This window comes from Papaver somniferum, chromosome 5, assembly GCF_003573695.1.
Source record: "Papaver somniferum cultivar HN1 chromosome 5, ASM357369v1, whole genome shotgun sequence".
NCBI lineage: Eukaryota > Viridiplantae > Streptophyta > Magnoliopsida > Ranunculales > Papaveraceae > Papaver > Papaver somniferum.
In genome coordinates, this window is record NC_039362.1 from 132106682 (window position 1) to 132118512 (window position 11831).

The window sequence follows — 11831 nt, forward strand, 5'->3', positions numbered from 1 at the left end:
TTCATCCGAAAAACGGGCCTCTAACATATGGATTTTCTCCTGGACAGTATCAGGAAGATCGGGTTGTGGAGTCTGAATAGACTCAGGGAATACCTCACTAGGCTCGAGTCCCAAGTTAGGGACTTCCAATGGGGATACTTGACTATGACAAGAATCATTACTACCCCCAAACATAGGGTTTTCACTACTCTCAGTCAAACCTTTAATTATTTCTTGGATTTCTGAATCTTCGGAGTCCTTGAAATGCTCAAGAGCTTCTTGTAGTTCTACAGTCGGTTCACCTATCTATCTTAGTAAGATTGTCTCATCAAATGTATCCAAACAATCATTAAATAAAGTGTCATCCCAATTATCCTGAATTTGAACTAAAGTGCTAATCATATTCACTTCCTCTAAATCATTGGAAGGTTGTCTAGTAACATTAAAAACATTCAGTTCAGTGGTCATATTACCAAAGGATATGTTCATGAGTCCAGTACTACAATTGATGATAGCATTAGATGTGGCTAAGAATGGGCGACCTAAAATCATCGGGACGTGAGCACTTGGGTCCTGAACTTGCTGGGTGTCTAGAACAACAAAATCAACTGGATAAACAAACTTATCAACCTCAATTAGAACATCCTCTATGACACTACGAGGGACTTTGACAGACCTATCAGCTAATTGTAGTGTCATGTTGGTCGGTTTCAGCTTACCAAGACCTAGCTGGGTGTATACATGATACGGGAGTAAGTTAACACTAGATCCTAAGTCAAGTAATGCCTTATCGACCATGTGATTACCAATTTCACAAGATATGGTAGGGCATCCAGGGTCCTTGTACTTAGGGAGTGTTTGGTTCAGAAGAATTGAACTTACTTGACCAGCTAAAAAGGCTTTCTTATGGACATTAAGCTTACGTTTTCGTGTACAAAGATCCTTAAGGAACTTGGAATAAGATGGTAGTTTCCTAATTGCTTCTAGTAACGGAGGTTTATGGTAACTTTCTTAAAAACCTCCATTATGTCATTAAAGTTTGATTCATTTTTTGTTGGTGCCAATAACCGGGGAAATGGGGCTCTGGGGACAAAACCAGGCTCAACAGGACCCTCATTGGTCTCTTTAGAGACTCTATCAGTCTCCTCATTTTCTGGCTCATAAGGGTGAACTACAGCATGTTCACTTTCAGGTATGTCGACCTTATTATCAACTTTCTTTCCACTCCTAAAGGTCGTGACAGCATTCACATGATTGTACGATTTCTCTCCTCTAGGGTTAGGATCAGTATGACTAGGGAACCTTCCATCTTCTCTCTCACTTATAAACTTAGCTATTTGTCCTACTTGAAGTTCTAACTTGGCAAGACTCTGGGAAGTATTCTTCAATTCCTGCCTAGTTTCTTGTTGAAATCTCATGTGGTTCCTTGATAGCATGTCATGGTTACTTACTAACATAGTGATAGCTTCCTCTAAGGTATAGATCTTTTTCTCGGAAGTGTTCTGAAACTGGGTTTGACCTGAAGAGTTTTTAAAACCAAAACCTGGGGGAGGCTGAGAATTGCTAGACTGGCCTTGACTCTGGCCCTTAGACCAAGAGAAATTTGGATGGTTTCTCCAACCAGGGTTGTAGGTTTCTGAGTATGGGTCAAACTTCTGACGGTTCTCATACCTAGCATTGTTATAGACAGCATGGGCTTGTTCTTCACTAACCTGACCTTCCCATAATGAATTATCGGGCTCTATTCCACAACTAGAGACTTGAGAGGCTCTATTAGGTTCAACAAGGGACCTATTTTTAGACTGACCCATTTCCAAAGCTTCTAACCTTCTAGACAAAGCAGCAAACTTAGCATCTGACGCAAAACTCGTATCTACCATATTGGTGCTACTTCTATTGACCAAGAGTCTTTTAGGGGGTTCAACACAATATTCCCACTGTTGGGATTTTTCAGCGATAGCTCCTAAGAAGGTAAAAGCATCATCAGCATTTTTACTAGTGAACTCACCAGCGCACATAGACTCAACCATGGCTTTGGTCGAATAGTCTAAACCATCATAAATAATCTGTACGAGTTTCATATTATCAAATCCATGGTGAGGACACTGAGATAGGAGATCATTGAATCGCTCTAAAAACCTATAAATAGACTCTCCCTCTTGTTGCACACTAGCACTAATTTTCTGCCTAACAGCTGCAGTTTTATGCTTAGGGTAGAATTTCATATAGAAGACAGCGATAAGTTCCTGCCATGTTTCTATGGATTCAGACGGTAGGTTGTTCAGCCAGGTCTTGGCTTTGTCTCTCAAAGAAAAGGGAAACATCTTAAGTTTCAAGACTTCATCGGTAAGGTCCTTTATCCTAATTGTCCCACAGATTTCCTCAAAGTCCCTAATATGAAAATAAGGGTTCTCATCATCTTTTCCTAAGAATATAGGGATCATTTGAAGAATACTAGGTTTTATCTCGAAATTAGCCGTAGTGGCTGGCAATTTAATGCATGAAGCTCGGTTGGTCCTAGTTGGGAACATGTAATCTTTCAAAGTTGCCATCGTTGGCACAACTGGAGTACTAGGGGTACTTTTGTCACTCAGAGATAAATTCTCAAAACTGAAGTTTCCAAAAACAGGGCTCTCCAAAGAAAAGTCTTCGAGCTCCCTGCTTAAATCAGAAGAACTACTAGGTTTTTCGCTAATCAATCGACCTAGAGTATCTCTTTTCCAAGCCCTATTAACAAAATCGGGCATACACTAAAAAAAATTCAAAAAGAAATAAAAATCCTAACAAGAAGGTTCTAGCAATCACACAGCAGGCTGCCTCGACTTTACCACAGCAAACCTAAAGATTTCTAGCAAACAACAAGCATGATGGCTCAGTTAGATTGTTTCTAGACTAGCTTCTAATCCTTCGAAAGGGAATTCGTTACAATTTAAGCAAACCCCTCTGGAATCAATCCGAGTTAAAGCAAGTTGAATCGAGGCGAGGGAAGCTCAGTGGAGCTTTGATACCCAAAACCTCACCGATCCAATGCGGCGCAGTCACGCATTCAACTCGCAGAAACCGTCAAGAACTTCGAGGTGTGCTTAAAAGAGTAACCAATATTTTTCGAATGATTGTCCTGTTAAGCTCGATACCCTATAGGTCTCTTTCTAATAAGATTTTAAAGCTTGGGTTAGCATTAGGTTTTGTTTTCCTAAGGCGGGCAAGAAGGGAGCGGTGATGAAATCCGAACCCTTATCTTGTTTAGGCCAGGCCTTGCCCTTTACTAGGAATATAAAAACAGTCCGGTTCGTCCTCAAACAATTATCACCTTAAGGAATACAGTAACTCGCTTGCAGGGGATTCGCGAGTGTTTCGATTAGACTTACCTCCCGTACCAGACGGGCGATGAACCGTTGTTGTCAACTCGGGCCACGACTCTTATGTCATGTGCGAACCCGAGGGGCCGAGCTGATATTGTAATCACCGTCCTTCCCTGCAAACAGTTTGTATTTAAGGATACCCTTCCGTAGGGTTTAAAAATAAAAATAAAAATGTCCCAAAATTAATGTCCAAAGTCCATAAAAAAAATACAAAAGAAAAGAAAGTCTAAAAAAAAAAATTACAAAAATAAAAATGTCTCTCTTTTTTTTTTCTCTTTTTATCAAAAAAATAAATAAAATTCTTCTTCTTTTGCTCCTTTTGCTTTGCATTTTACTCCAAGTCTTTAAATGTCCACCAAAAACTTTGGAAAAAATTTCTTTCGCTCCAACTTCAAGAATCTGAAAGAAAAAGACAAAAAAACAGAAACGTAAAGAAGAACAAATAAATAAAATAAAAAAAAAATCTAAAAAAAATGCTAACTAAACACAGGTCCGCGTCGGCGGCGCCAAAAATTTGATGTATTTTCAAATGGTTGTAGAGATAGTGGTAAAAAGGTTCTTTTCAGACTTGTGAAGGTAACAAAATTTCTAGATTTAAATAAAATTTAGGGAAATAGCAAACTGACGTAAAATTTTATGGAGAAATAGGGGTTAAGATTCCACCATTCAACAATACTTATGTGATCTAATATTTTTTTACTATGCAATTTAAATAATTGGGTTGATTTTAAATATTGCCAAAAGCAGATTTTCCAAAAAAAATCAAATGTTAATCACAAGTATAATGCATCAAGAGTCTAAAACTAAGCATGCATTATCAAGGGAAAACACAATTGATTAATAAAAACCATTTAAATAATTTTTACCAATACAATTAATCATATAAAAATATTGCATAAATTAATAAAATAGAGATTACCACATAATTATTATGAGAATGGCTTCCTATGTCACCCCTGGGATTGGGTTTAGCTCCTCATCCCAAAAACACACTCACAAGATGTACTCATGACTAAAATAGGTATTTTTATTGATGTATATAACATGAAAGAGGAATTAGCAACGTTGTATAAGTGTTACAGCGTCACTGTTACAAAGGGGTAAGTGTTTTTGAGACTGCTGTAAACGATAAGCCCTTACTGCTGTATAAGAACGATACTTGTTCTGCTTTTAAGACTGTCAAAGAACGACGGACTCTGCGAGTCTGTTCTTCGTCTTCTTCTTCCTCCTCGAGCAGCAGCAGCAGCAGCAACAATACCTCCTGTAACTTCTTATTCTCGTCTCTAAACTCCTCCTAACTCTCTCCTAAAACTTTCTAACCCTTCTTCTGACTCGAACCAACACTTATATAGCTATCAAACCCCCAAAAATCTCGAGTGAATCCGACTTCTTCTTTTTTCTCTCTTCTTTGTGCTGTTGAGAGAATATCTCTCCTGTCATCTCCCTGTACGCGTTTGTTAGCTATAAAATTTCCCCAAGACTCTCCCAGGACTTGAATAATACTATAGAGAGTCTATCCAGCGTGAGACTCGCCCAAAACTCTCTCAAAAAATCTTTGAAACTTCAACAGAAAGTACGTGTCCCTGTTTGGACTTCGTGTGATTTTTCCGACTTATCCAGCCCAATTGGCTGGGTCTAGACGATTTAAACAGGCCCCTTATGTCTTGTAGAGTCCATACATACCAAATACACCCATTGAATCGCTCTAAAACAGCTCCAAGATCGAACACAAAATCTGCCAGTTCTTGCATGCATTTTCCCGCCATTTTTTCAGTTTGAAATTATGAAGATGACCTCCCCTTATCCAGTTCGAGAGTCCCTTTAGCACATGCCCTGAAATGGGGTGCCCCTTATCCAACTTAGTGGTGCCTTTAGCAATTCTTCCGGGATGTTTTCCGCACTTCTTTGGGGTTCCTCCGGGGTATTTCCGGTACACTTCTGGGGCGCTTCCGGTACACTATCAACGGAGGTCCAAATGCCACATTTTTAGCCAATTTCGCCGCAAAGCCTTATTTTTCCAAAACCACCTACAAATAAATAAAATAACCAACTAAGTACAAATTCGAGCACTAACAATGTATACAATTAATATATACTAGACACATAAATGCGTCTATCAGAAACATCTTACATGATTTGTGTGAGACAATCATTTGACATCGACTCGGAAAGTTTCGTATTGATCATTCAATCACTTATAAATTACTTATAAGCTAATAGTTAATGCCAGACATCTATTTTCGTCTTCTAAGGATGTTTCAATGATTGAAATGGGAGTTTAGAACAAATTAACCTTTGTCTGGATACATCACAGTATGCATACCAGTATGCGGACGGTTTTAACTGTTAGAGTCCGGGAACCAAGTTTGTATACCAGTATGCCAACGGTTCTACCTGAGTTGAGGTCCGGGAAAGCAGTATGCATACTGGTTTGCAAACTACTGGACAAGACCAAAGGCCGGAAGCTATAGTTTGCGTACCCGTTTGCAAACTTAATGGTTAAAGTTTTAAAATCGGACAAGTATGTTTTCATACTCATGAACAAATACATTTATGAATTAAGGAATGCAATCTTTGCAAACTGTGGCTTAACGTTCATGAATTAATTCTCATGAATTAATCCGATTTTGATTCAATTGGTTCATATATATTTCTGTTAAATAGTGAAGAATTGAACAACTCTATTTGAAACAAAATTAGATTCATTTGATTCTCTTTCATGGTTGATTGATTATCATAGTTGATCTAGATATGTGTTAGATGAATGTGGTTAAGTCAAAAGTGTTCATATGGCTAACTTCGGTTAACTATTATTGAGCCAACTTTTAGGTACGGTTGCCCATATCTAAATGATAGTATATATCATTTGTGTGTAACAAGCAAAGACCATCTAACGGTGAAGAGATATATCTTTGGTTTTGAGCAGATTTAGCTTGAATCTTAAATCAGGTTTTCATCTAACGGTGAATATTGAATGCTTTGTTACTAAGTTATCTTAGCTTTGATTGAAAGCAAACCCCAATTTGAAAGACTATATAAGGGAGAACTCTAGAAATTGGAAAACCCGGCACTTTCCTGTGTCCTAGTTGCCACTAAAGTCGATTCTCCTTTAACCTAGGTTTTTCCAAAACCATTATAGGTTAACGATTTGAAGACTTCATTTGGGATTCGTGAAGCCAGACCCAACTATTTTCTGACCTTACTTATTCTATCGCATTGGGTACTATCTTCTCTAAGATATAAAAAGTAATCACAAAGCTCTTCGTTTCATTCTTTGTGATTCCATAATAAATTCTTCTATTACCATATAGTTAAGTTATTGTGAGGTGATTGATATTTCTAGGATATTCTTCGGGAATATAAGATCGGATTATCAATTGGTTCATCTTCACCTTGATTTATCAAAAGACGGAACAAAAACTTCATAGGTACTTCTGTGGGAGACAGATTTATCTATCAGAATAGACTTATCTATGGGAGACAGCTTTGTTTATAAGTCTTCGACTTTGGGTCTTAGCAACTATTAGTTGTGGGTGAGATCAGCTAAGGGAAATCAAGTGCGTTGAGTCCTGCTGGGATTCAGAGACGTAAGGAACGCGATTGTACCTTAATCGGTATGATACTTGGTTAGGGCTCAACTATATTCCAGTCCGAAGCTAGTTAACTTGAAGTAGGATAGTGTCTGTAGCGGCTTAATACAGTGTGGTGTTCAAATATGGACTAGGTCCTGGGGGTTTTCTGCATTTGCGGGTTCCTCGTTGACAAAACTTCTGGTGTTTGTGTTATTTCTTTTCCGCATTATATTCGTTTATATAATTGAAATATCAAAGGTTGTGCATAATCAATCAATTGGTAAATCCAACCTTTGGTTGTTGATATAAATTGATTGACACTTGGGCATTGGTCTTTGGTACCGTCCAAGTTATTTCTCATATCAATCGGGCTCACATATTTCTATCTGTTCGGTTGCATATTGTATTGAGAAATTGAGATATAACTCTTTGGTATATTTCTTGATTGATCTCGCTTTATAAGTTGGTGCTCTCAGAATTATATTGGAGTTAATCCATACAGATTTCCGAACGAATTATTGGTGTGGTTGTTATACCCCCGCTTTTTCAGATCTTATCAAGCCTTTTATCTCTTGGATAGTTGAAAATGGGAAATTCATTGATCCTTGGTGTGATAAATGGATACCAAATTTGGATTCAGCTGCTCCTAACCCTTTGGTTCCGTAGGGTCCTGGTGATAAAGTGTCTTACTTCATTAATCGTGGTACCAGAACTTGTAAATAAGTAGATCAAACACCCACTTTGATAATTCTTCTGTTAAGAAGATTGTCACGATTCCCTTAATCTCGTTGTGCACTCCCGATATGATCACTTAGGAGTAACGTAAAATTTTCGTCTAAATCTGCTTACTTGGGACTTAGAGGTCTAAACCCTCCCCTTATAGTAAACTTTGGAAGTGCATTTGAAAACTTAGAGTTCCATATCGTATTCATATTTTTATTTGGAAAGCATCTAAGAATGCTAGAATGCTATACCAGCTAAAATTGTTCTTCATACCAGAATGCCCGTGGCTTCTGTTGATCTCCCTAGATGTTTCGACCCTCATGAATCTTTCATGCATGCTCTTGTGATTTTTCATTTCGCTAGTCATGTTTGGTTTTTGTCTTCTCTTTGTATGAATACTTATACTTTTCTGGATATATCTCTACTTAAGTGCGGCTTGTGTTCTGGATGGTGGATCCGGCTAATAGATTAATTACCTGACGAATGTCACTATTTATTTGCTACTATCTTATGGTCTATTTGGAGCGATAGAAACAACCTACTTTAATAGGAATAAGGAGACTCATTATGTTGTAACTAGTAGGGTCGGAGCTATGTTGTTGTCTATAAAACCTAAGCTACAACTACCTACTAGTATTATTTTCAGTAGTCACGCTAAATGGATGCTTCCCCGGCCGTTTTTCTGGATAAAATGTAATTACACTGGTGGTGCTTTTGATGAAATATCTATGGATAATAGGGTTTTTACAAATAAAGCCTATTTTTATGCTTCAATGGTGTTTGAAATTAAATATGCCACTGAAGCTGAAGTCAAGGCTATTTGGGTTGCTCTAAAGAAAGTTGTTGAACAAAAGCTTACTCATGTCATCATTGAGAGTGATGCGGAGGATTTGATCGACCAATTTTCAACCGGAAAGTTTGATGGAGATCAAAGAATGCTATCTTTAAAGACATTTTATTTTAGTATTCTAGTTGGTTGCTTGTATTTTTACTTTTCCACCACATCTATGTAATTATGTAGCTCATGCTTTAACTCAATAGGCTAAAGTTAACTCTACGTAAATAATCTGGTTTATACCGATTGTTGAGAAGGGTCATCAGTCTTTTTGAAGGTCTTTGCTTACAAAAGAAAAAACAAAAAAACGATACGAAACACTAGAAATTACATTTTCATAAATAAAAAAAAAAGTTCAGTCTAAATTTGACTTTTTGATTGAAATGAATTCACGAATACAAGTGCTCCTACAATATGGAAGACCGATAATTACATGTGAGACATGCTTGCAAAATGACCGAATGGTCGCTATGGTTATTGAAGTCTGCGGGTATCCAACTCAAAACCAATTGGCAATGAGTGGAGAGGTCCTAATAGATTATAAATCGCAGGATCTTAAATAACCCAACCATGTGGGACTAATAATCTCAACAGGCCCCCTCACGTGTAGTCTCGGCGGGTCTTACAAACACGATGACAATTAAATCGGGTGACGCGGAGTAAAGGTGCGGTCAACTGACTCGACACAAATAACCTGCTCTGATATCATATTAAAGTCTGCGGGCATCCAACTCAAAACCAATTGGAAATGAGTGGAGAGGCCCTAATAGATTATAAACCGTAGGATCTTAAATAACCCAACCATGTGGGACTAATAATCTTAACAATGATACATATATCAAATAAAACTAGAGTGACTCAAAAACACTAAAATGACCTTTGCAGCTATATTAGTAAGTTTCAAAAACCGTAACATAAAATTGGTTAAAAAGACCAAAATCAACAAATCCTGGGTGAAAAAGACATCTAGATTTTGATACTGTTTAAATGCACATAAATATAAAAATAGTTAGGATGTAATCAGTTTCATCCTACCCATTTTCAAATATTTTTTCTTATTTTTAATTTACATGAGGATGCATCAAGTTTCATCCTCGCTATTTTTTAAGTTTAAGCCAGGATGAATGCAGTTTCATCCTTGCTATTTTTTTCGTGTCCATTTCACCCATACTAATTTTTACTCGTCCATTTGAACCATGTTTCAAAAAAAATTGGACAAATAGCCCATTTTCCGAAACCGTAATTGGAGCTGAATTCAATTCAATTATAAACAAGATATGTTAGATTTTACAGGGAAGTACGACATAGGAATTGGAGCTCCTCTTGATTTAGAAGATTTCATTTCTTTTTTCTCCTCTTGAAATTTCTTGTACTGTTTTTTCATGTCAGAATTTGAGATTTGAGCGGAGGATGAACTAAAGCAGCTGAAAATGGAAAAGAAAGACATGATTTTTTAGCTTAAAATCTAAAAGTCTTCAAAGGATATAGAGAAAAAGAGGGGAGAGCTAGATGGTGTTTTTATTTTCTAAAAGTCTTCTACTTGAATTTGGAGTTTAAAGAAACTAAAGGTATGTACATGCAATAGTGTACAAGGTTGTTTTGTAAGCTTCCTAAGAAAGCTACCTCAATCTTGCTGAGCAAGGAGAAACGTCTACCTCAATCCCACGAGTCATTGATCGAGTCAACAGTCAATAAATTTTTGTTTTTTGTTCCTCTTTTTTGTCAACAGCTCACAAAGTATTTTCTATCTTGAAAGTTGAAACACCCCCCCCCCTGGTGGATTTTTCTGTGCTTTGCGATGGCTGCCTATTTTCACCCTTATCTACATTCGTTATTGCGAGTGTCGAGGGGTCTTGCTCCAGCAGTTCCAGCTGATGCTACTGATTGTTATATAGAACACCAAAAACTTACATATTAAATCGGAGGATACGAAATCCATAAATACAATTTGATAATCAAAAAAAGATCACCTGATGCTACTGATTGTTATACATACACATACATCTAATAAAACACTAGACTAGCACCACCTTTTTTTCAACTAGGGAATTAGTATCAAAACTCCTGCTCATGCATCTTGAAAATTTGGCATGGGTTATTGGGTTTGGAGTTGAATTGAACTATAAACGACAATTTTTGGAGTTTATAGGGAAGTAAGACATCGGAATCGGAGCTCCTTTTGATTTAGAAGATTTCTTTTCTTCTTTTTTCTTCTCTTCTTGAGATTTGTTCGACTGGATTTTCATATTTCCTTCATGAGAATTTGAGATTTGAGCTGATGATGAACTAAAGCAGCTGAAAATGGAAAAGAAAGACATGACTTTTTTTCAAGCCAAGTCTCCGGGACCAGACTGCTTAATCCCGAAGGCTTGACCACAAAAATATCTCGTTTGCAACAGGTATTTCTAACTTTCCTAAGTCTAAAATCTGATCGAAGGCTTGGCCACAAAAAGTAAGTTTTTTCTTATGGCAAGCTTGCTTGGGTAGACTCCCTACCATGGTCAAAATTCAAAGAAGGGGAATGGCTAGTCAATCGTCGAGCTTGTGCAACCTTTGTAGCAGCCAAACTATCCAAAGAGTCCGTGGATCATCTTTTGGTGAAATGTAATACTCTCTTCGTCCCACTATTAAGTGAGTTATTTATTTTTAGATTTTATCCCCACTACTAAGTGACTTATATCACTAAACAAAAAAATATTTTTAAAATTATCATTTTAATTGATTATAAAAAATATAAAAAATATACATAATTTGATAGGCATATTTATATTCGTTACGTAAGTGTTTTAAAATACTTTGCAATGGTATAAAGTTTGCGAACATCCATGATGTAGTTTGAGAGACGAATCATTTCAAAATTTCACTAATTATTATTCATAAGGGTATAACTATAAAATATGCTTAAAAATACTCTTTTTCCTTACTTGCCTTAAAAATTGTGCAAATTTGAACTAGGTCACTTAATAATATAGGACGGAGGGAGTATCGCTCAAACTCAAAGGATCTGGGGTTACTTCTCAAATTGTGCTGGCAGACAATTTACCTTTCCTGATTCGGTGCAACAAGCCTTGGTTAGTTGGACTTCTAATAATCTTTGGGATCAGCACAAAGAACTTTGGCGTAGACTTCTGGCGGCAATTTTATGGGAGATATGGATGGTAAGAAACGCTAAAGTTTTTTCGGATACAACAATCGTCATAGGTGACATCATCAGAAAAATAAAGATCCAAGCTTTCCTATGGGCTAAAGGATCTCCCAGTTTTATTGGGGTTGATATCTCCACTGTCATTGCTTGTTGGGAGCAAACCTTTCAAATTTCTATGTAATTTGGGGGGTGCTTTTGAGGGTTCCTCTTCATAA